At 44.6% G+C, this 25,265-nt stretch overlaps 1 pseudogene; it reads right to left on the minus strand.

The window, feature by feature from the left end:
• The window catches only part of LOC129162424 (uncharacterized), a 297,886-nt pseudogene that overhangs the window by 136,768 nt on the left and 135,853 nt on the right, over window positions 1-25,265 (minus strand).

The raw sequence follows: 25,265 nt of genomic DNA on the forward strand, positions 1-25,265 counted from the left end.
ACCTTCTTTTTAAAGGGGCTACATCATCTAATGCCACACGTAAAGAGGAATTAACATGATGAACTAAGGCATTTATTACACGTATCATTATCGCTAAAGGAGGCAGAGGAGTAACTAAACACCTGACACCGAGAGTAAGAGATAGGAGATGGAGAAGCAGAGACAGAAGAAGCCATAGCCGTGCTGAGGCTAAGCTAACTGGACGAGCAAACTGTTCAACACCAAATAAACTGCGTGCGAACTCAAATGGTTCCCTAAAAGCTAGGTGGAACAACAGAAAATGTGTGTTTTAGCGTGCTTATGTGCTACAATAACTCATAGATATCCTAGTACAGAGAAACTAAATCAGTTTTAGCGAGCCCCAAACACCAAACAGCTACACGTAGTGCAACACTGAAAACAGGAAATGCCTTACCGCCAGGTAAAGCCAATCAGCCAATCCAAAGTGCCTTCACTTTGGCACCTCTAATTTACGTCAGTAATATTCAAAATGAAATTGTATTCTGAATTGTTTCATGGTTGTTGTTAAAAAGTATCTGAACTAAAATTTAACACAAGTTGTACAAATAAACAATACATCAGTGGTTTACGACACTAAACGACTCACTTAATATCAACTCAACCTTTACAGGTGAAGGTCTGAAGAAACTGGGATCCTTCAAGAGGTTATTGGAAAAATTGATCAGCTTAAGCAAGCTACTGAGACCCTCCAAAATGTCACCGAAGCAATAAACCTGCTGTCTGACCTTGCAAAAGTTAAAAGCACAACAGCACGACAAGATGAGCAACTGCACCTTGTTATGGATGCCTTCTGCTGTATGGATGCCTTCTGCTGTCATGTTTGCAAAAGTGGGCATAACACAAATAGTAACTGTATTGCATATTCAGTCATTTTTAATGTTTTCACTGCATCTAATAATGCTTTTGTTTATTCAATCTGTTGGCGCCAAAAATGTCAAGAGGTCATCTACAAAATGTATTGAGTTAAAGCTGAGTTCTTAGGTTGAAAGTGTTTTCTGGCTAGAGTTCGTGTGTTGTTCCAACATCAGCTCCGAAGGAATTTCCTGTTTTGGCCTCTGCTTGCTTCCAGTAAAATTGCTTAAAGCTTATCTGACTTGCTAAATACTTGATGTGATTCCAAAGTGTTGCTGGGTCCCAGACAGAAGTCTCCACCCACAGTTTCCACAGAGAGATGTGCTACCAAATATGGTCTGGTTCTCGCCGGTTGACTAGTGAATGTTTAAAGGCTGAGAGCTATAAAAGAGGGAACCACTCTTTTGTGGGGGTCTTTCGGCTGTCCTGAGATGTGAGAAGACAAATAAAAGACCACGCTGTTCTCGACTGAAAAACTCTCTCCGACTCTTTTCTTTAAGAATAACAGAAATTGCCCACAAATACTGTTTATGTCTCATGTCCAAGCCGATGTTTTCCACATGCTGTCAGTCTCTACTGGGATGCCAAACGTGTGTGGAGAGGTGGCTGTTGAACACAAACTACTGTCTGAAATGCAGAGCAGAAGACTTTGAGTTCAAGGTACATGAGGTCAAAGGTCTTAGCGCCGTTTTAGCCCTTTTCAAAGAGGTGCACACAGAATAGTCACTGGTGGAACCGTCATTCATTTTCTCAGGAAAAAATGTTGCCAAAAAGCTTAAAACAATGTTTTCCCCCTCTTAAAACAAATAAGCTAAAGTTTATGGCTCCTTGTTCTTCCGTATCACAACCAGTTTATTCTGTGGTTCTAAAATGTAATGTTGTGGAGTAAGGTCTAACCACGTTGTAGGTTACATTCCTCTACTGGAGATGTTAAAATTCCTCCTCTGGACGGAGGATGACAGGTCAGTTTTTGGGGAGAGGAAGTAGCAGGAGCAGTCAGTGAGCGTGTGTTAGAGGGCATTAGCCTGAAGAGAAGAAGATTTAGAGTTGGTGTAAGCCAACTCATTATTCTTAGTTAATTATTAGGATTAATTACTCCGTGGGGGTAGTGATCAGTCTTATATCTATCCATTTTTTGTATTTTTTAATCTTGTAAAATAAACTTTTTGAAAAAGAATCCACATCCCTGATTCTTCCAGGTCCTTTTTAAAGGTTAAAGTGGGAGCCTCGACCTATCCTAAGAAGAGGTAAGCACATTAATTACAGGTTCCTGAATTATCAGGATTTGCTTTACGGTTTGTGACAGATTAATAAAAAGAAACCTTAAGTAAAGAAGATAGTCTTCTCCTCTCCCGTGAGTAACGAGATATCTTAAGGATGATAAGCCAAAACATTAGTAGGTTAAAATAGGCTCTGTTTGCAAGTGTGAAAAAGTCTCCGCCAGCGTGGGTTGGATTAATTAGATAAATTGATAAATCTATGTTAGCCTGATCAACTAACAAGAATAATTTTCTAGTTACCACCGCCCACAAAAGCTGACAGGGACGCAATTAATCCTAATAACCCAAAGATTTGTCAGCGACGGATGGCCACCCGCTGGACTTCGCCCTAGTATCTAAAACCACTAGATAACGGGAGTATCTAAAAGGAAGTGTGCTCTCACAAAGAAAGAAGTATGGCATATCATTTCTCCTTAAAATAGGAAACTGATTCTAATTTAGGGAGTCCAAACCAGGGTCTAGTACAATAAAACTCACCGACGCCCCACGAACCCTGAGAAAGCAGCGCAGTCTTATTAAGTTCTAACGGAACCAGGTTTTAAAGGAACCGACAAATAGGACATGCTCGTGACAATTTAATTTAAGTTAAAACTATTATTTTCTCTTCTTACTGTGAAGTGCTTTGTGGTTTTTATCTTGAAAGGCACAATAAAAAACTGGTTTCTTCTTCTTCTTAGGATGTACTGTCATCCCCTACTGCAGAGAACGAAGAGGCTTATCCTGAAGACTGGAACAGAGTGGGAGGTCTTGCTGCACATGGATGAGCACACCTTTGATCGCCATTTTAGGGTCACCAGGCCACAGTTTGAATACCTGACAATGAAGCTGCAGGAGAATGGAGTAGGCAGGGAACACCATCAAGGCCTGCCACCAGTTCCTGTGACAAAGAAGGTGCTGATGCTTCTGTGGTCCATGGCGAACCAAAACAGCTTTAGAGAGATGTCTGACAAATTGGATGTGTCCCAGTCTGCGGCACACCAAATCATTGTGGATGTGCTTCAAATACTTTGCACACTTGGCTCAAACTTTGTCTCCTGGCCAAATGCCTGTGAGAAAGCAACACCTGCTCTTGCTCTTCAGCGACTCTGTGGCATCCCTGGTGTCACTGGTGCCATCGATGGGTGTCATATAAGGGTGCAGAAGCTACCAGTGCGAGGTGTAGACTACATGAACAGAAAGTCTTTCTTCTCTGTCCTTCTCCAGGGGATTGTAGATGACAGAGGGAGATTCTTGGACATTTGTGCTGGACCACCTGGAAGGGAGCATGATGCAAGGATGTTGAGGGCTTCTCCCTTCTTTGAATCATGGCAGGAGAAAATGGCTGCTTACAGCTTACTTGGAGACAGTGCATACATCGGGCGAGATTTTCCATTTGTTGTAACCCCTCGACGCGACAACGGAGCCCTGACGTGTGAGGAACAACTTCAGAACAACAAGATCAGTCGTGGTAGGGTGGTTGTTGAACAAGCTTTTGGACGAATGAAGTGCATGTGGAGGCGTCTCCGTGATCTTCAGAACACCAACATCAAAACTGTGGTGATGATAATAATGGCAGCCTGTTTGTTGTACAGCATGACTATTGCTGACTTGTGCCAGCTGGACCCCCAGGGCTGCCCAAGAGAGGATGATGACAACTAGTAGTGTTGTCCAAGTTGCAAGACGCTTGTTCTGCTTTTACAAGTATTTAGCATTTCTTCTTGTTCTTGTCAGATATTGACATATGTTGTTAATTGCAGTGTGCCTGTATTTCAGTGGCTTTATTTTATTAAAGACTTATTATTAAAGTCGAGGATGGCGCTCGCACAGGTGCGAGCTGCGAGCTGCTCGTCCTCTTAACGCCGGGGACACACCGGCCGCGGAAGCGCAGCGAAAATGGGACCGCCGTCATTCGGCGCCCTTGTAAAGCTATTCTGTAGATCTAATGGGCCGCCGAAGCGCCGCGAATCACCTCGCGCACGCCGGTGCTCCAGCCCGCGCCGTGCAGCGATCATTTCGGCGTTGGCTCAATTTTTTTCGCGAGCCGCGGGTGAATCGCGTCAATTCTGGCAGGAAGTCAAACCTAGACATAAGAGGCAGGCCGGTAAAGTTAACAAAATAAAGCATTTCAAAGTAAAATTCCGCAATAGTCAAATGTGTTCGTAATCAGACACTGCAGAAAAACCACACGAACACACACACATACACACACATCGAACTTGTGTGCGTGTGTGACCACGTGAAGGGGTGTGTGGTTTGGGTGTCTTTTCACCGGAGCAAACAGGACAGAGAGGCAGAAAGTCTGAGGCAAGCAGTTAAGATGGATGACTTTAAATTAATTATGGAAGTTGAGAAACACAAGGAGCTGTACGACCCCCGAAAAACATGATTATTTACATACCCATTTAGGAAGAAACTGCTAGGATACAGCTGCAGAATTGGAGCGGGTTCCAAGAGATTCAACTGGCAGCAACAACTCATACCATAGGTACACACACACACACACACACACACACACACACACACACACACACACACACACACGTACAAACCTACAAACACTCAAACGTAGAGGAAAAGAGCTGAGAAAAGGCAGAGAGAAAATGGAGGACACCAAGTGTTTAAAAGAAAAACTACAGCTGAGCTGAGGCGCGCCTCGACGGGGCGCGTCTGATCTGAACTGAGGAGCAGCGGCCGAATTTCGTGAGCGATTTGCTTCTCGGCGCTTCAGCGGCCGGTGTTTCCCCGGCGTTATGCAGTGGTACCTTGCTTTTTACTGGCTTTTATTGGCATTTTATTGGCTTTTATGCATTTTTGTCGTCTCTGATGACTTTTTTGAATGGTGTGGATTCTCTGGTGACATACGATCGAGCTGCGTTGCTGAGGCTTCGTCCTCCCATTGATGTAGCGGGTTGAGCGCACTGGGAACCTCACGGATGGCGCTGCTGGTTGGACTGCCCGTGTGCTCTCTCCCCCAAGCCGTGATGTGTCGGCCCTCTGTCCGCCCCAGCTCGAGAAGGAAGCATCAGAGAAGACGGGGAAAGAGAGGTAGCCGGTGCGTGAGACGTCGGGCTGGATCCCTGAAGAAGCGGCTGGTCCGATCGGCCCAGCTTCTGACCCGGTGGTTCCAAGATGTCTCATGGATTACTCTGTGCCCTGCCTAGGGAACTTGGCCAGCTCTGAGGGTGAACTGGCACCGCGCACGGCCAATCGACTCGAAGACCTCGCCAGACTGGGGTTTGCTGGGAGTATCTGTGCTCGGTTACGGGCACAGAGTTAAAGGAAACGTGCGCAATCTCTGTGCCGCAGCCCCGCCGCAGACCCGGTTTGGTCTAGCCAATGCCAGGTCTGTGCTGAACAAAATTTTTATTCTTTGTGACTTTTTTATTCAGCATGACTTGGATTTTCTCTGCATCTGTGAGTCATGGATCCCGTTTGGTGACTCAAGCGCCCTGCTGGAGCTGGTACCACCTGGCTTCTCCTGTTTTAATATCCCCAGATCACGGGGCAGAGGTGGAGGGCTGGTTGCTGTTTTTAAATCCAGCTTTCCTTGTAAACAGATTACACCCACCATGTCATTTTCTTCCTTTGAACTGTGCCTATTTGAACTGTGCATCTCCCCCCGCCTGCTCGTTGTGCTGATTTATCGGCCTCCAAAGACTGACTCTAACTTCCTTAATGATTTCTGTGATCTTGTGGCAGACTGCATCCTAAAATATGATTATGTCCTATTTTTTGGTGACTTTAACATCCATATCTGCTGTCCTGACAATGTGCTTGCTAAAGTTTTTTTTTTTAATTTGCTAGATTCATTCAATCTAACTCAATGGGTATCATCCCCAACTCATGCCAGGGGTCACACCCTGGACCTGGTTCTCTCTTTTGGTCTCCCCGTCATGAACCTTGTGACTTTGCCTCCTGTGTTCTCTGACCACTCTCCTATACTCTGTGATGTTACGTTGCCATGTCCTGTCCCTGTGTGTGAAGCTCCCGCTACTAGGTTTAGAGCCCTGGATGCAGAAACTATTTCAAAGTTTGTGGACTGTATGTCTGTAAGGTTAAAGACCTTTAACCCAGATCCATCTAACATTGATCACTATTCACAACACTTTGATGTACTTTGTAATCAGGTCCTGGACGTGATTGCTCCTCTCAAGCTTTGCAAGTCTAGGCCTAGGAGGGAGCCTTGGCTCTCTGATGTCACACAGGCTTGTAGGCGGGCGTGTAGAGCCTCTGAGAGAAAGTGGAAAAAGGATGGCCTACAGGTCTCGCATGAGCCTATTTTGCAGACATCATCGAAACAAACTCCAAGAATCCCAGGATTCTCTACAAAACACTAAACTCTGTTCTGGTGTATCAGGAGCCTAGCTCCATGTCTCCTACAGCTGCTGGAAACTCTGGAGATTTTCACAGATTCTTTGTTGATAAGTATCAGGCATTAGAGCAGCTATTTCTGGTAGCTCTATTGACACTGTTCCAGTTCCTCCATCACCACCCACCCTGAGCTCCCTCAATACTGTTGTAGTGGAAAATAGTGTATATATTTTTACACTGTAATTAGATCCAGATATTATAATCAGAAGCGGTTGTTTTTATCATCAGGGAGTTTACTTAAACACTTTGTATTGACTGAGAGACAAGAAAAGAGAGAGTTGGGATCGTTTAAGAATCTTTAATTTCTATAATTAAGAATTCAAACAATCTACCAGGACTAACTCAGTGATGGATGCATATGGATTTGAATGTTATAGTGTTGGTGCGTGTGTGTGTGTGTGTGTTCAGAATCTCCAGGCTGCCGTAGGTGGATCTGGTTGTCTGATGTTATGACTATGGACCACGAGGCTTCAGAAGCTTATGACATGAGCCGCCATCTTGTGCCGTGACTACGTACCTATGGAGTCTCCCGCGGTCAGATCAGGAGTGTCAGGTCCTAGAACCCCCTTGGTGCTGGGCTGATGAAACAGTGGTGCAGCACGACAAACCAGTCTACGGATAGCTCCGGCAGTAGCAGCAGATCTCGGCGGGTTCAGCTTTTATTGTGAAGGAACCGTCTTGTTGTTCAAACGACAGAAATTTCCAGCTTGACAGTTCTCAGCTTAAAGTAGAAAGTGCACTGGCCAGGCTGCACTTCTCTTAGCGATGACGATGAGAGCTGGTTGAACTGTTGATTCTCAGATGTAACTCCTTTGGAACTCAGATCGAACAGAACTGAGGTTAAAATGGAACCGAGTTTAAAATGGCGTTGCCTTGTTTTATATCACTTAGTTGTTTATAAATCTTAGTAAACCGGATTGGACAACTTAAGTAAACAGCCCAGATTCTGCCCTATGACAGACGAAAGCTCTGATTGGATGAGAACAAATGTGCCATGCGTTTCTACGTTATGTTGATCAGTCTGTCTGGTGCAGAGTCCTGTTTATTCATTAAACACATAAATCATGACATCTTTATTTCACAGATCAGTCACCTGATTAATATTGATCAAAATATATTTTGATTAGCTTATCACAAATAAAGTACTTTGATTAATTAATGGAAAGCGTTCTTCTTCTCTTCTTCTGTCTCTTCTCCTGGAATGTAAACATACTGAACCAAGCACCCGACCTTGGCGATTCATACACGTTGTTACTGTATAAAGGGGCAGCTGTTAAGGGCAGACAATTAAGATATTCATAACGCTACACACCCCCCTTTTCAAGGTCAATGTGGTCCTGCAAGAGACCACTTGGTCGTTGAACAAACCCAAGTTATGAAGAATCTTGACAACCGAACAGGATGCGATCCCACTGGAACAGCCAACTGTGGTGAGGTACGAACCCCACACTGAAGAACAGTCTCGCACACTCCTCAGGAAGAACACAAGTCAGCAGGTTATTAACTATTCCCCATGGAAGCCATAATTGAAGCAACAGCAACTTTATATCCTCACGGGCAAAAATGCAAAGCAGGAGCAAATCTTGTACGTATCCACGAGCAGTAATTATTCCAAATAGAAAATTGATCTTTGTATCCACTGGCAGGGTAATATTCCAAATAGAAAATTGAACTTTGCAACAGTACTCATCGTAATCCAGAAAAAGGGAAGAGCAGTAGACAGTAATCCCAATGAATGAGGTGTCCCAGCAGCCATGCCGGGACCACGGACGTCCAAGGCCAACGAGCCGGAGCACCACCCAGAAGTAGTCGATTCAGATGACGAGTCACGGATCCACCCCCAGGAAGCAGGATCCTCACGAGCTCAGCAGAGGAGAGAGAGCACAGTGCAGCACTTCAATGTAGACACGACAAGATTGTGTTTCATGTCCTCAAACAAATTAAAACCTAACTCTATGAGTACCTGTTGTACTATGTGTAAGTTTTATGTGAATTACCCATTAAGTGAAGAAATGGATGCAGCCCTCCCTGTGTGAGATGCAAAAAGGATGATGCAAAAAGCAGAAAATGAAAGAACCCTATCTGGTATCAGTGAATCCTCACTTGAAATACACGCTGTCAGGATAGGGGCAAAATTGGTTATAGCCCTGTAAGGTAAATCAACGCAGAGAATCACAACATTCACTTTTAAATCAACCTGTCAAAGATATTATAAAAAAACAGAAATGTAAATCAGTACTAAAATGTAAATCAGTGGAGTTAGTAATCACTTTCATGACAATGTACCCCTAAAGAATTATGATTAGTAAAGATAAAAAAAAAAAAAAAAAATTGGACAACAGTACTATGTGGCCTAACCCACTCACTGTTACCTGGCCGTTTACCTGACTCCAGGAGCCCACAGCATGCCCGTCTCAACACACTCTAAGTCTGCATGTGACGTAAACATGAAAGACAACCATGCACACTCACAAACAAACAAATTTGTGTAACCTGAGATAGAAATCTGTGGAACCAACGGGACGCATTTATCACCCCCCTTTTGAAGTCGGTAGATTGTTGTCGTCGGCATCGGCCAAATCTGTGGAACCCTTGTGCAGTTTGATATGGTCCCTGTTGTAACGGAATCAAAGTGATGTAACTATCTAGAGTTGTATTTTAATACACTGTTAGTAGTTCACTTTTTATAAACAGAAGAATAGGCTGTTTTTATCATCAGGGAGTTTAATTAAACACTCTGTATTGACTTTGAGACAAGAAAAGAGAGAGATATGGGATCGTTTGAGAATCTTTAATTTCTGAATTATAAATTCTAAACAATCTACCAGGACTACTCTGTGATGGATGAGAATGGATTCGGATGTTGTGTTGGTGCGTGTGTGTGAGTGTGTGTGTCTGGTTCAGATTCTCTAGGATGACGTAATCGAATCTGGTCGTCTTTGTTATGACTAGATATCACGAGGCTTATAAAGTGATGACATGAGCCGCTATTTTGCCGTGTACGTACCCAGTGGGGGTCTCCCAAGTAGATCAGGAATTGCCAGGTCTGGAAACCTCGGATGTACGGTGGAGCTGTCGGTGCAGCGATCACGTTTCAAAACCCGTCTGGAGAGTCGACCCGGTACCGTTCAGCGGCGTCAGCAGGTGCTCTTATTTTGAAAGGACGTCGTCTGGTTGTTAAACGACGAAAATCTCCCGTTTCACAGTTCTTAGTTTAAAGAAAACGCATCCGGCCAGGCTGCGCTTGTCTTTAGGATGATGGTGAATAGAACTGAAGTCAAAATGGAACTGACTTAAAATGGCGTTGCCTTGTTTTATATCTCTGAATTGTTGATAAGTTTCAGTAAAGTAGATTGGACACTTGAAGTCAACACCAGATTCTCCTGCGGCAGCCGAAAGCTCTGATTGGTTGGAACAATGTGTCATGCGTTTCTATGGAGATGAGGATCAGTATGTCTGCACCATAGTCCTGGTTTCATTAAACATAATTCATGACATATTTATTTCACAGATCATTCACTTAATTATTGTTGATCAACATCTGTTTTGCTTAATAATTTTAATCACAAATAAAGTACTTTGATTAGGTAAAGCTTCTTCTTCTCCTTCGGACTCTTCTCCTGGAATGTAAACAGTCTGAGGAACAACCCGACCTTGGTTTTTCTACACGGTGTTATTGTGCCCAGGGGCCAGCTGTATGGAGTTGAAAACCATGAACTTCATAACCTTACACTGTGTACCCATTTGTAGACGGGCGCCTTGTTTTTGCCGGCAATCTTGATCTGATACACGACCGGAGAGATCTTATCTGTTATCAGGTATGGACCCGACCATTTGGGCAAAAGTTTCTTAGCCAGCTTCCCCGAGGTCACCTTATTGTTACCCGTTTTGGGAGCGAAAATGTAGTACCAGGCCTCATCACCTACATCGAGTTCGGAATGTGAGGCTTTCTTATCGTAATAAGATTTCCTGCCTTCAGCCGACTTCTCCAGAGATGCCTGTGCGAACGAGAATGCTGCAAGCAGGTGGGTTCCCAGGTCCTGCAAGTATTGGTCGCTCGTGCAAGCCGGGGCTGTGTCGGGCTGAACCCGTTGATACAGCAGGTGAAGCGGTAGGGTCATTTGTCTGCCCGTCATCATTTCAAACGGGGAGACACCTGTAGACTCGTGGGGGTCTACAGGTGGGGGCCCGTATGGACATGAGGACCACGAGGCTTCAGAAGCTTATGACATGAGCTGCCATCTTGTGCCGTGACTACGTACCTATGGAGTCTCTCGCGGTCAGATCAGGAGTGTCAGGTCCTAGAACCCCCTTGGTGCTGGGCTGATGAAACAGTGGTGCAGCACGACAAACCAGTCTACGGATAGCTCCGGCAATAGCAGCAGATCTCGGCGGGTTCAGCTTTTATTGTGAAGGAACCGTCGTATTGTTGTTCAAACGACAGAAATTTCCAGCTTGACAGTTCTCAGCTTAAAGTAGAAAGTGCACTGGCCAGGCTGCACTTCTCTTAGCGATGACGATGAGAGCTGGTTGAACTGTTGATTCTCAGATGTAACTCCTTTGGAACTCAGATCGAACAGAACTGAGGTTAAAATGGAACCGAGTTTAAAATGGCGTTGCCTTGTTTTATATCACTTAGTTGTTTATAAATCTTAGTAAACCGGATTGGACAACTTAAGTAAACAGCCCAGATTCTGCCCTATGACAGACGAAAGCTCTGATTGGATGAGAACAAATGTGCCATGCGTTTCTACGTTATGTTGATCAGTCTGTCTGGTGCAGAGTCCTGTTTATTCATTAAACACATAAATCATGACATCTTTATTTCACAGATCAGTCACCTGATTAATATTGATCAAAATATATTTTGATTAGCTTATCACAAATAAAGTACTTTGATTAATTAATGGAAAGCGTTCTTCTTCTCTTCTTCTGTCTCTTCTCCTGGAATGTAAACATACTGAACCAAGCACCCGACCTTGGCGATTCATACACGTTGTTACTGTATAAAGGGGCAGCTGTTAAGGGCAGACAATTAGGATATTCATAACGCTACACACCCCCCTTTTCAAGGTCAATGTGGTCCTGCAAGAGACCACTTGGTCGTTGAACAAACCCAAGTTATGAAGAATCTTGACAACCGAACAGGATGCGATCCCACTGGAACAGCCAACTGTGGTGAGGTACGAACCCCACACTGAAGAACAGTCTCGCACACTCCTCAGGAAGAACACAAGTCAGCAGGTTATTAACTATTCCCCATGGAAGCCATAATTGAAGCAACAGCAACTTTATATCCTCACGGGCAAAAATGCAAAGCAGGAGCAAATCTTGTACGTATCCACGAGCAGTAATTATTCCAAATAGAAAATTGATCTTTGTATCCACTGGCAGGGTAATATTCCAAATAGAAAATTGAACTTTGCAACAGTACTCATCGTAATCCAGAAAAAGGGAAGAGCAGTAGACAGTAATCCCAATGAATGAGGTGTCCCAGCAGCCATGCCGGGACCACGGACGTCCAAGGCCAACGAGCCGGAGCACCACCCAGAAGTAGTCGATTCAGATGACGAGTCACGGATCCACCCCCAGGAAGCAGGATCCTCACGAGCTCAGCAGAGGAGAGAGAGCACAGTGCAGCACTTCAATGTAGACACGACAAGATTGTGTTTCATGTCCTCAAACAAATTAAAACCTAACTCTATGAGTACCTGTTGTACTATGTGTAAGTTTTATGTGAATTACCCATTAAGTGAAGAAATGGATGCAGCCCTCCCTGTGTGAGATGCAAAAAGGATGATGCAAAAAGCAGAAAATGAAAGAACCCTATCTGGTATCAGTGAATCCTCACTTGAAATACACGCTGTCAGGATAGGGGCAAAATTGGTTATAGCCCTGTAAGGTAAATCAACGCAGAGAATCACAACATTCACTTTTAAATCAACCTGTCAAAGATATTATAAAAAAACAGAAATGTAAATCAGTACTAAAATGTAAATCAGTGGAGTTAGTAATCACTTTCATGACAATGTACCCCTAAAGAATTATGATTAGTAAAGATAAAAAAAAAAAAAAAAAATTGGACAACAGTACTATGTGGCCTAACCCACTCACTGTTACCTGGCCGTTTACCTGACTCCAGGAGCCCACAGCATGCCCGTCTCAACACACTCTAAGTCTGCATGTGACGTAAACATGAAAGACAACCATGCACACTCACAAACAAACAAATTTGTGTAACCTGAGATAGAAATCTGTGGAACCAACGGGACGCATTTATCACCCCCCTTTTGAAGTCGGTAGATTGTTGTCGTCGGCATCGGCCAAATCTGTGGAACCCTTGTGCAGTTTGATATGGTCCCTGTTGTAACGGAATCAAAGTGATGTAACTATCTAGAGTTGTATTTTAATACACTGTTAGTAGTTCACTTTTTATAAACAGAAGAATAGGCTGTTTTTATCATCAGGGAGTTTAATTAAACACTCTGTATTGACTTTGAGACAAGAAAAGAGAGAGATATGGGATCGTTTGAGAATCTTTAATTTCTGAATTATAAATTCTAAACAATCTACCAGGACTACTCTGTGATGGATGAGAATGGATTCGGATGTTGTGTTGGTGCGTGTGTGTGAGTGTGTGTGTCTGGTTCAGATTCTCTAGGATGACGTAATCGAATCTGGTCGTCTTTGTTATGACTAGATATCACGAGGCTTATAAAGTGATGACATGAGCCGCTATTTTGCCGTGTACGTACCCAGTGGGGGTCTCCCAAGTAGATCAGGAATTGCCAGGTCTGGAAACCTCGGATGTACGGTGGAGCTGTCGGTGCAGCGATCACGTTTCAAAACCCGTCTGGAGAGTCGACCCGGTACCGTTCAGCGGCGTCAGCAGGTGCTCTTATTTTGAAAGGACGTCGTCTGGTTGTTAAACGACGAAAATCTCCCGTTTCACAGTTCTTAGTTTAAAGAAAACGCATCCGGCCAGGCTGCGCTTGTCTTTAGGATGATGGTGAATAGAACTGAAGTCAAAATGGAACTGACTTAAAATGGCGTTGCCTTGTTTTATATCTCTGAATTGTTGATAAGTTTCAGTAAAGTAGATTGGACACTTGAAGTCAACACCAGATTCTCCTGCGGCAGCCTAAAGCTCTGATTGGTTGGAACAATGTGTCATGCGTTTCTATGGAGATGAGGATCAGTATGTCTGCACCATAGTCCTGGTTTCATTAAACATAATTCATGACATATTTATTTCACAGATCATTCACTTAATTATTGTTGATCAACATCTGTTTTGCTTAATAATTTTAATCACAAATAAAGTACTTTGATTAGGTAAAGCTTCTTCTTCTCCTTCGGACTCTTCTCCTGGAATGTAAACAGTCTGAGGAACAACCCGACCTTGGTTTTTCTACACGGTGTTATTGTGCCCAGGGGCCAGCTGTATGGAGTTGAAAACCATGAACTTCATAACCTTACACTGTGTACCCATTTGTAGACGGGCGCCTTGTTTTTGCCGGCAATCTTGATCTGATACACGACCGGAGAGATCTTATCTGTTATCAGGTATGGACCCGACCATTTGGGCAAAAGTTTCTTAGCCAGCTTCCCCGAGGTCACCTTATTGTTACCCGTTTTGGGAGCGAAAATGTAGTACCAGGCCTCATCACCTACATCGAGTTCGGAATGTGAGGCTTTCTTATCGTAATAAGATTTCCTGCCTTCAGCCGACTTCTCCAGAGATGCCTGTGCGAACGAGAATGCTGCAAGCAGGTGGGTTCCCAGGTCCTGCAAGTATTGGTCGCTCGTGCAAGCCGGGGCTGTGTCGGGCTGAACCCGTTGATACAGCAGGTGAAGCGGTAGGGTCATTTGTCTGCCCGTCATCATTTCAAACGGGGAGACACCTGTAGACTCGTGGGGGTCTACAGGTGGGGGCCCGTATGGACATGAGGACCACGAGGCTTCAGAAGCTTATGACATGAGCTGCCATCTTGTGCCGTGACTACGTACCTATGGAGTCTCTCGCGGTCAGATCAGGAGTGTCAGGTCCTAGAACCCCCTTGGTGCTGGGCTGATGAAACAGTGGTGCAGCACGACAAACCAGTCTACGGATAGCTCCGGCAGTAGCAGCAGATCTCGGCGGGTTCAGCTTTTATTGTGAAGGAACCGTCGTATTGTTGTTCAAACGACAGAAATTTCCAGCTTGACAGTTCTCAGCTTAAAGTAGAAAGTGCACTGGCCAGGCTGCACTTCTCTTAGCGATGACGATGAGAGCTGGTTGAACTGTTGATTCTCAGATGTAACTCCTTTGGAACTCAGATCGAACAGAACTGAGGTTAAAATGGAACCGAGTTTAAAATGGCGTTGCCTTGTTTTATATCACTTAGTTGTTTATAAATCTTAGTAAACCGGATTGGACAACTTAAGTAAACAGCCCAGATTCTCCCCTACGACAGACGAAAGCTCTGATTGGATGAGAACAAATGTGTCATGCGTTTCTATGTTATGTTGATCAGTCTGTCTGGTGCAGAGTCCTGTTTATTCATTAAACACATAAATCATGACATCTTTATTTCACAGATCAGTCACCTGATTAATATTGATCAACATATATTTTGATTAGCTTATCACAAATAAAGTACTTTGATTAATTAATGGAAAGCGTTCTTCTTCTCTTCTTCTGTCTCTTCTCCTGGAATGTAAACATACTAAAACAAGCACCCGACCTTGGCGATTCATACATGTTGTTACTGTGTAAAGGGGCAGCTGTTAAGGGCAGACAATTAGGATATTCATAACGCTACACTGTTTCATATTCTGAGCTGAGTAAGCTTGTTGCAAGGCAGAAGCCATCTGGCTCTCCACTTGACGTTCTGCCGGCTCGTCTCTGGAAGGCTGCCTTTCCGTGTTTTGGCCCATCACTTGGTCAGATTATCAATGGGAGCCTCAGCACAGGTGTTGTCCCAGGGGCTTTGAAAGCAGCAGTTATTCGGCCGACCCTGAAGAAACCTGGTGCTGATGTCTCTGTGATCGCAAATTACAGGCCTATCTCTACCCTGCCTTTTACATCAAAACTGCTTGAGAAAGTCGTTTATCAGCAGCTGGTCTCACATTTAGCTGACTCTGATCTGTTTGAGGTTTTCCAATCAGGGTTCAGGTCTGGCCATAGCGCAGAGTCAGCTCTACTGAGGGTCTAAAATGATATCTATCTTTCACTAGATCAGGGTACATCTGTGGTGCTTCTGTTGTTAGACCTGACGGCAGCCTTCGACAAAGTCGACCATGCGATTCTACTCGATCGCTTGGAACGATGGGTTGGGATCAAAGGGTCTGCTCTGAATTGGTTTAGATCGTATCTCCACAACAGGACATTCTGCGTTAAACTGGGTGATGTTTTTTTCATCTTGGGAGGGGCTCCGCTGGGGGCCTCGCAGGGATCGATCCTTGTTCCTCTTTTGTTTGCCATTTATCTGCTTCCTCTGGGGTCAATCTTTCATAAACATGGCCTATCATTCCATCTCTATGCTGACGATTTCCAGATTTACTCTCCATTGTGTCAGGAGAAAGGTCACTCTATCCAGTCCTTTGTGTCCTGTATTAACGAGGTGAAGTCTTGGCTAATGTCCAATGTTCTACATCTGAATGAGGGAAAGACAGAGCTCATTGTTTTTCACCCCAACAGCAGGAATGTGGGTCGTTATGTTGATCTTGGCCCTCTTTCTCCCTATTCAAAACCAGTTGTTACCAGTTTGGGGGTGAAACTTGATGCTGGACTTAAATTTGATGCTCACATCAATTCTGTGATCCGGTCCAGTTTCTTTCACCTGAGACGCCTTGGAAAAATCAAGCATATGCTGTCGAGAGCCCACCTGGAGCGGGTACTGCATGCCTTTGTTATTTCTAGGCTTGATTACTGCAACTCTCTCTATGAAGGGTTGTGTCAGTCATCACTGCGTCGCCTACAGGTTGTGCAGAACAGCGCAGCCAGGTTCCTGACTGGGACCAGGAAACGGGACCACATCAGTCCGGTTCTGGCCTCCATGCACTGGCTTCCGGTTTGCTATCGCTCACAATTCAAAATCCTCATCTTTGTTTATCATTTCTTCCAGGGTGGTGGTCCCCCCTATCTAGCCACACTCCTTTTTTTTTTTTTTTTTTTTACCGTGTCCTGTCTGGCTGTGAAGCAAGCAGAATTGATGTGGTGACAAGCCTTACAGATTTATTCTCAGGTGGAGCATCAAAGTGTTTGCTTTTAATGTCACGCCTGATACTTAAAACTTTATTGTTGTTGTTTTTGAATGCTTTGTAATTCCAACCAGACACGGAGACAGAGGTGAAAGAGAAAGGAAGAGAAAAGGTGGAGAGGGGGGGGGGGGGGTCCACAAAAATAAACAATGAACAAGAGTCTGCTTCTAGACCTGCAGAAAAAGACAAAAAAAAAAAAAAAAAAAAGGACACAAAAAAGGGACACAACAACAATACAACAAGATCTACCTATCACTGCGTCAACTTGATGAAAAAAACAAATAAAAAAAAACAAACAATATATATATATATATATATATAATCAACATTGCTTAACTGAAGAATCACGATAATAAATCACAATGCATTAAGTGCCCCCCATAGTCTTAAGACATGTGTTGAACGTGCCCAAGCCCATACTTTTGAGAGCACCATGTGAGCACCTGTGTGTGTACACACGCTTGTTTATTTAAGGTTTCTCTATAGGAGCGTCCAACAGAGAGTGTGAGGGACCACAGATCCGCCCCCCAAAGATGCGCAGGAGACGGGGGGAGCTCCAAGTCCCAGAGATCCAGGCGTTGCCCCAGAATGCAGGAACCCCAAGGAGACTGCAACCAGAAAGGCCCCCGCCCCCCTCGAGAGGCACAGAGGATCGCCCCGGGGGGCCACAACCAGCAGCCGGCAGAGTCCCTGGAGATATCAGCGGCAAGCCCACAGGCCTGCCCGCAGCCTCCCACCCCCTAGCCGGCCGAGCCCGGGACCCAGCGACCCGGGACCCAGGGGTGACCACCCCCGCCGGGGACCCAGCAGAGCCCAGGGACCCAGACCCCACCAGGCAGCCACAGGGATCTATCAGGCAGATGCCAAAATCTTAAACCCCCAGACCCGGTTGCCACGAACACTCAGGCAGACCATGGCACAAGCCCCCAAACCAGGTGTGGCAGGGGGAGGGGGGACAAAGATCTATATCATCAAGAGAAGTTCCAGGAGAGGGGAGGACCCAAAGGCCCCACCTGACATATACAGTCATACACAAACACAGTCACACACTCCCTCCCTCATGCTCACACATGCACATACAACCCAAGACTTACAAAAATGAACGCCGGACACTCACTCATGCTCCCCATACACACCCTATTAACTCTGGTCCCGGTACTGCTGCACATGGGGTACAACCATCACCGGTAACCAGAGTTTGACCCTTTCTGCTGGGGTGCTGATGAGCAGGCTCCCCCGCCCAACGCTGATCACAGCAACCCGCCACCCCAGACCCCAACCAGACGGCCAGATCTCCCTCCTAGCCTCCAGCCCCAGGAAGCCTAGCAACAACAGAGGTGGCTAAGACCCCTAGTCTCCCTACACCTGCTCCAATATAGTGTTGTGTGATCATGAGGTGTATTCCATGGCTGTGGTGAGTGGGCAGTGCGGGCATCATCCGGCATATGCCAGCTGATGCCACTGCACCACCCCACTTACACCCTCAGCCATCAGTGTCTAAGTGCGGTTTAAAATTGGAAGTGGGCACCGGCACTCGGGAGGAGGCTGAAATATCCCCCTGCCAAATGCCGTTGAATGTGCTCACTCCCAAGGCCCTAAGTGTGTGTTTGTGTGGAATGTCGTCAGTGGAAGTGTATAAGGTGCAAATAAAATTGGGGGGCAGGTTGCCACAGGAATGCGGAAATGGGGTCCATACCCGCACTCCCTGACTTGCCCACCCCCCAAGGTCCTATGTGTATGTTTGTGTGATGATGTGAGGGAGCAGGAGGAGAGAAATATGCGGGGATGGGGAGGAATGGCTGGTTGGGCTTAGCCCTCCAGGGAGCCAGCTCCCCTACTGGCCCCAATAGGCACCTCTGTTGTCAAACTGCCTCCCAGGGCATGGAGACCCCAGCCCATCCTGCCAGGGCCCAAAGTAGAGGTATTACAGAGCCTCACGGAGTCTGAGGGCACCAACCCAGCCCGATCCCAGCAGAATATCTATGCCCACCCCTGCATTTGCACAACTTCCAGAATATATAAGACATGGGACATCCAGGTAAGGTTTGGTCCTCCCCGTCCTGGACCTCCCCCTCCCCTGTGATGGAACGGCAGAGGAGCCAAGGTCTACCTGATGCCCCCGAACCCGGGCCAGGCACTGCTGCGTGTTCCTGCCTTGTTCCCGGCAGCATACAAGTCAGGACCCGACCCCCAAGGCCCCGCCCAGATCCCCACACGGGGCCGGCCACCCCCAAACCCCGAGCCCCCAGGCCCCCACCCAGACCCGCCCAGGGGTATTGCAGCCGCCAGGCAGTGACCCATGGCCGCCGCCAAGATCCCCAAGGGGCCCCACTCACAACTGCCAGCAGTCCACCCCCCGAGGCAACCCAAGCACCTCCAGAGGGGGGCAACAGCCCCCCAGTCCCAGACACCCCGAGTGAACCCACCTCCAGGGAACATCCGGATACTCCAAACTCAGAACCCACACCCCCCCACCCACACCATCCCACAGGACAACATCAACGGCCCCCCACCCTCGCTATGTGATGGAACCGATCAAAGGAGCCCAGAGAGATTCATCTGAAGTGGAAGCAGAGGCTATATCAAGTGCAATATGATCTAACAAAAGATTCTATACTGGTTAATGCAGAGAGTTTCTCTATTTTTCCAATTCAAGAGGATAGTTTTCTTAGCGATGCACATGGCAGTCAGAACCACGTGAACCAAAGATGTTGCAATCGGGACATCGTGCAGCTGTCCCAGTAAACAAAGAGAGGGGGAAGTTGGGATATGACATTTCAGACATTTTGACAGATCCTCACATACTCTACCCCAAAATTCCTGGACAGGTGGGCAGGACCACAGTGCATGAATGTAATTGTCAGGAATGTTGTTTGTGCAGTGTGTACAGGTGTCAGACGACACAAACCCCATCTTGAACATCCAATGACCTGTATAGTGTACTCTGTGTAGAATTTTGTACTGAATTAATTGTAAATTGGGGTGTCTGATCATTTTAAAAGTTTTTAAACAAGTTTGGGACCAGAAGCCCTGGTCAAAGCTAACTGATAGATCCACCTCCCATTTTTCAATAGGAATTGCAATTTTATCGTCTATTTTGGACAGTGTCTTATATACTTTAGACAGTAGTTTGGGGGGTTTGAGATTATAAAAGTCTAATACCCTTGGTGGTGTTTGTAATTCTATTTTATTGAGCTTAAATTTTTGTTTGACTACAGATTTAATTTGGTGATATTCTAAAAAGCTATTCTTATCCATTCCAAATTGGAAGACTATTTGATTAAATGGGATGAAATCCAATCCTTCGTATATGTGTTCCAGGTATAGGATTTCTTTATTTTTCCAGTCCGGAAGGTTCATCATTTTGTTGTTTTGCAAAATGTCAGGATTGTTCCAGATAGGTGTGCGTCTGCATGGTACTAGTGAAGACTCTGTCATTTTAAGATACTCCCACCATGCTGTCAGAGAAGTGCTGATACTAATACTTTTAAAGCTTTCATGTTTTCTTATGCTTGAGCTAATAAATGGTAAGTCTGAAAGCTCTATCGTATTGCAAAGTGTCTGTTCTATATCTAACCAGGACTCATCTAATGGGTTATCTTGCAACCATCTTGGTATATATTGCAGCCTGTTGGCTAAGAAATAATAATAAAAGTTGGGTAAATCCAGTCCTCCTCTGTCTTTGGTCTTCTGAAGCGTTTTTAGGCTAATTCGTGGAGGTTTATCCTGCCAAAGGAATTTAGTAATTGAGGAGTCCAGAGATTTAAACCAGTCAGCTGGTGGCTTGTTTGGGATCATCGAGAAGAAGTAATTTATTCTGGGTAAGACCATCATTTTAATTGTAGCAACTCTCCCCATGAGTGATATTGGTAAGGATTTCCATCTTGCAAGATCATCTTCCACTTTCCTTAAAAGTGGGATGTAGTTTAGTTTGGTTAGATCTGCTAACTTGGGAGAGATATTAATTCCCAGGTATGTGATATTCCCTGACTCCAATTGTGTATTAAGCAAATTGACAAATGAGAAATTAATTGGTAGAACTGTGGATTTTAACCAGTTTATAGAGTAATCTGAAACTCTTGAAAAAGAGTTTATCAGTTCTATTGCTTGGGAGAGAGAGGATTGAGAATTCTGGAGAAAGAGTAAAACATCATCTGCATAAAGACTGATCTTATGTTCTATTTTCTTACACTTTATCCCTTTAATGTCTGTTGTTTGCCTAATTGCTGCTGCTAGTGGTTCGATAAAGATAGCAAATAGTGAGGGGGAGAGTCGGCATCCCTGCCTGGTCCCCCTCTGAAGACAGAAGCTAGCTGATATTTGGTCGTTCGTCCTGACACGTGCTATTGGTGAACTGTATAATGTTTGTAGCCAGTTTATGAAGAAGTTCCCAAAGCCATACTTATGTAAAGTTGCAAATAAGAACTTCCAGTTAACTCTATCAAAAGCTTTTTCTGCATCTAGAGATAATATACTAGTTTCTATGTTTCTACTGTAAGAGAAATCTATCAAATTAAGTAATCTACGTGAGTTTGTGGATGACTGTCTACCTTTAATGAAACCAGTTTGGTCAGGGTGTATTATGAAGGGGTTACCTTCTCTAATCTTTTGGCCAGGGCTTTACAAATTATTTTGAGATCAACATTAATAAGAGAAATTGGGCGATAGCTGGTTGGAAATGCTGGGTCTTTGCCTGGTTTTAACAAGAGACTAATATTGGCTGAATTCATGTTCGGCTGTAATCTGCCGCTCTCTTCGATTTCCCTCACCATTCTGAAAAATGTTGGAGCCAGAATGATCCAGAATTCTTTGTAGAATTCTACTGGGAACCCGTCTGGACCTGGAGCTTTCCTATTAGTCATGGATTTAAGGGCTTCCTGGAGCTCCGCTGATGTTAGTGGCGAGTCCAGGACTGTAACTTGGCTGTCTGATAATTTAGGAAGTGTTATCCTGTCAAGGAACTCATTGATCTCATTATCTGATGGGTTTATCTGTGGTGAGTACAACGTTTGGTAAAAGTCTCTGAAGGTGTTGTTTATTCTTTCAGGGTCATTAACTATATTCCCGGTTGAGTCTTTAACAGCAGATATGGTAGTTTTCTCTTTATTTATTTTTAATTGGCTAACTAAGAATTTACCTGATTTATTACTATGTTCGAAGTTTTCTATTCGTAGTCTTTGTGCTAAAAATTGTGTCTTTTTGTCAATAATTCTATGAAGTTCTAATTTAGCTTTACGTAATTTGCTTACTTACATACGACAACACAATATACAAACAACTGGAAGGCTTCGCCATGGGTAACCCGTTATCAGCCACCCTGTGCGAGTTTTTCATGGAAGACCTGGAACAAAAAGCCATAGCCACCGCCCCCCCAAACTGCAAAATAAAACTATGGAAACGCTACGTGGACGACATACTGGAAATCATACCAAAAGGTCAAACAGAAACACTAACACAACACTTAAACAATATTGACGACACGGGCAACATAAAATTCACTTATGAGTTAGAAACAGAAGGCAGCATAGCATTTATGGATATGAAAATCACCAGGCAGACCGACGGGACCCTAAACATAAACACATACAGGAAACCAACACACACAGACCAGTATCTATTATGGACATCAGAACACCCCACCATACACAAAATGTCAGTAATCAGAACATTATATCACCGAGCAAACATAATAACAGAAGAGAGAGACCGTAAACAAGAGGACAAACACATACAACACGCTTTAAAGACCTGCGCATACCCGACATGAGCAATAAACAAAGGAAAACAACAAACAAAAACAGAAAGCAAAGAACAACCCAAAAAAAGAACCAGAAACCCAGAAAGACAAGAACCAAAACCAGTGATAACCCTACCATACATCAGAGGCATAACAGAAAAAATAAGAGCAACAATGAAAAAACACAACATAAACACACCAACAAAGCCATACACAACAGTTAGAAACAGATTAGTACACCCAAAAGACAAAATATCAGCTGGACAAAAATGTGGAGTCATCTACGAAATCCCATGCAAAATATGCAATGAAACATACATAGGAGAAACCGGACGCCAACTCAACACACGGACAATAGAACATAGAAAGGAGTGCGAGAAAGAGGCAAATCGTAAACACACAAGAGCAGCAAAAGAAGAAGCAGAAAGTACAATAAAAAAGTCAGCCGTAACAGATCATTGCTTAAGAGAAAACCATATAATGGACTGGGACAGCACACGGATCATAACCACTGAACAACAAAAATACAAAAGATGGATCAAGGAAGCAATAGAGATAAGGAGACGTGGATGTGGGACCATGAACAGGGACGACGGAGTTTACACGCTGGACCACGCATGGGACTGCATCGTCGGAGAGGGGAGAGCGGGCAGTAGAGGGCGACAACGTCCTCTGCTCCCCGCAGATAAACGGAGAAGGAAGTGACGCGCCACCATCAGCGTCAGCCTGAAGAAGCCGGCAGCTGTCGGCGAAACCGTAGCTACAAACAGGTAAACAAAACTGTTTCTGTGTTTAAAAAAGAACGAAAGCATGGGTATGTACAGATATTTTTAACATTATAAATCTACCCTCTGGATCAGAAACTGTGTCCAATACTGTGAAATTGATGTTTTTGTGTATTAAAATAGCTACACCTCTTTGCCTAGAGTTATAGCAGGCAGAGAACATGCTGGGAAACTCAGGTGTTTTAAGTTCATCTGTGGATGTGGCAGATCTATGAGTCTCTTGTAATAATATTACGTCTGCTTGCACTCTCTTTAGCTGATCAAAAATCTTTAAGCTTTTCTCTCTAGAGCCAGTTCCATGTACGTTCCATGAGACAAACCTTAGTGCACCCATAGATGTGTGTGTGAGTAGCTAAAATATGATGCCTTCATGTGAATAAGATGGAATAAGTATATAAATGTATAAATAGTATATTAATAAATAACAGAAAAGTAAATAATAATAATAATAATAATAATAATAATAAAGATCCAACAGTGTTTGTGGTTGTATTATTGACGCATAAATTATGAAATTGTGCTGTGAATTTAATACATATGTTTGTGTGTGTGTGTGTGTGCGTGTGTGTGCGTGTGTATGTGTGTGTGTGTCGAGTCTGACGCAGTGTTGGAAAGTTGTGTGGTTGTGCCATACAGGTGTAAAGGTACAGAAGCAGGTAAAAAGGAAGGGAAAATACAGATATAGTTTAAAAAAGAAGAAAGAACTAAAAAGAAGAGGTGATGGGGTGTAAGGTGGTGAAGGACAGGTGATCTTATCATCTACAAAACGGATTTAGCAGCTGTTTAATCCTGACGTGATCAAACCCAGTGAATCCTGATAAGAATAGTAAATGTCTGACTGATGTTGGGCTAATACAGCCAGTCAGTCACTCCTCGCTCCTTGTAAAGTTTATTGTCCACATAAAGCTTATCCACCGCGATGACAGCTCTCTTCCCATCCTGGATAAACTTATTACGCAGCGGAAAGAGAACTCTGCGGCGATCCAGAATCTCCTTCGGGAACTGATCATTCACGCTGAAATCTTTTCCTTTGAGCTCTCTTCCGTGACTTTTAACAAGATCTTTCTGCTTAAAATGTTCAAATTTAGCCACGATGGGACGAGGTCTTCTGCTCTCCACTCGTCTAGCTCCAAGGCGATGTACCCGGTGAAATGTGATGTTTTTTATCGTTTCTTCTGGAATCTTCATTTCTGTCTGGAGAAAGTTCTTGATTGTATGTTCGCAGTTCTCCGCCCCTCCCGTCTGCTCCGGCAGACCTGCGAACACCAGATTATCCCTCATGCTGCGGGCCTGAAGGTCCAAAACCGTCTCCTTCAGAGTTTTGTTGTCCTGGGTGATCCGTGTCATTCCCTCTTCCAGGGAAGAAACGGACTCCCGCAGAGACGCGTTCTCAGCAGCGAGCCGCTCAACCTGCTCCTGGCTGAACTCCAGAGATGTTTGGAGGTTCTGAAACTCCTGGTGAAGAACCTCGAGCAGATGAAGTCGCCCCTCAAATCCCAGAAGCTGAGGACAGGACGAGGAGCATGCGCATGCGCTGACGGCTGATCACCGGATACACGGCAGCGTTTGAAGCTGATGGCAGCTCGTTAACAAACATCCACAAACAATTAAGACACATTTTCGCCTAATTTATTTACTGACAACGCAAAAAATAATCTGGTAAGTATAACTCACTCAATCTGGAGGTAAGTGAAGAAAATTCAGAAAGTTTGTTAAATTATATTTTGAGTTATTCGTCATGGGTCCGAAGAAATCAGCAGCTGAGGCTGAAACACCTGCTGGGACCAAGAGGAGCCGTCCTCAGGATTCGCCTGAGGCCTCATCTCCCCGTAAGGACATATTAGAATTATTAGATTCTATAGATAAACGGCTTCTGGGATTTGAGGGATCTAGCCACACTCCTGAACAGACATTCACCATCACGCGCTCCTCTGACCAAGGCCTGCTCGCTGTCCCTCGTTCTAGGTGTCGTACTCGCGGGGACAGGGCTTTCTC

The sequence above is a fragment of the Nothobranchius furzeri genome, chromosome 2, assembly GCF_043380555.1.
Source record: "Nothobranchius furzeri strain GRZ-AD chromosome 2, NfurGRZ-RIMD1, whole genome shotgun sequence".
In the NCBI taxonomy this organism is placed as follows: Eukaryota; Metazoa; Chordata; class Actinopteri; order Cyprinodontiformes; family Nothobranchiidae; genus Nothobranchius; species Nothobranchius furzeri.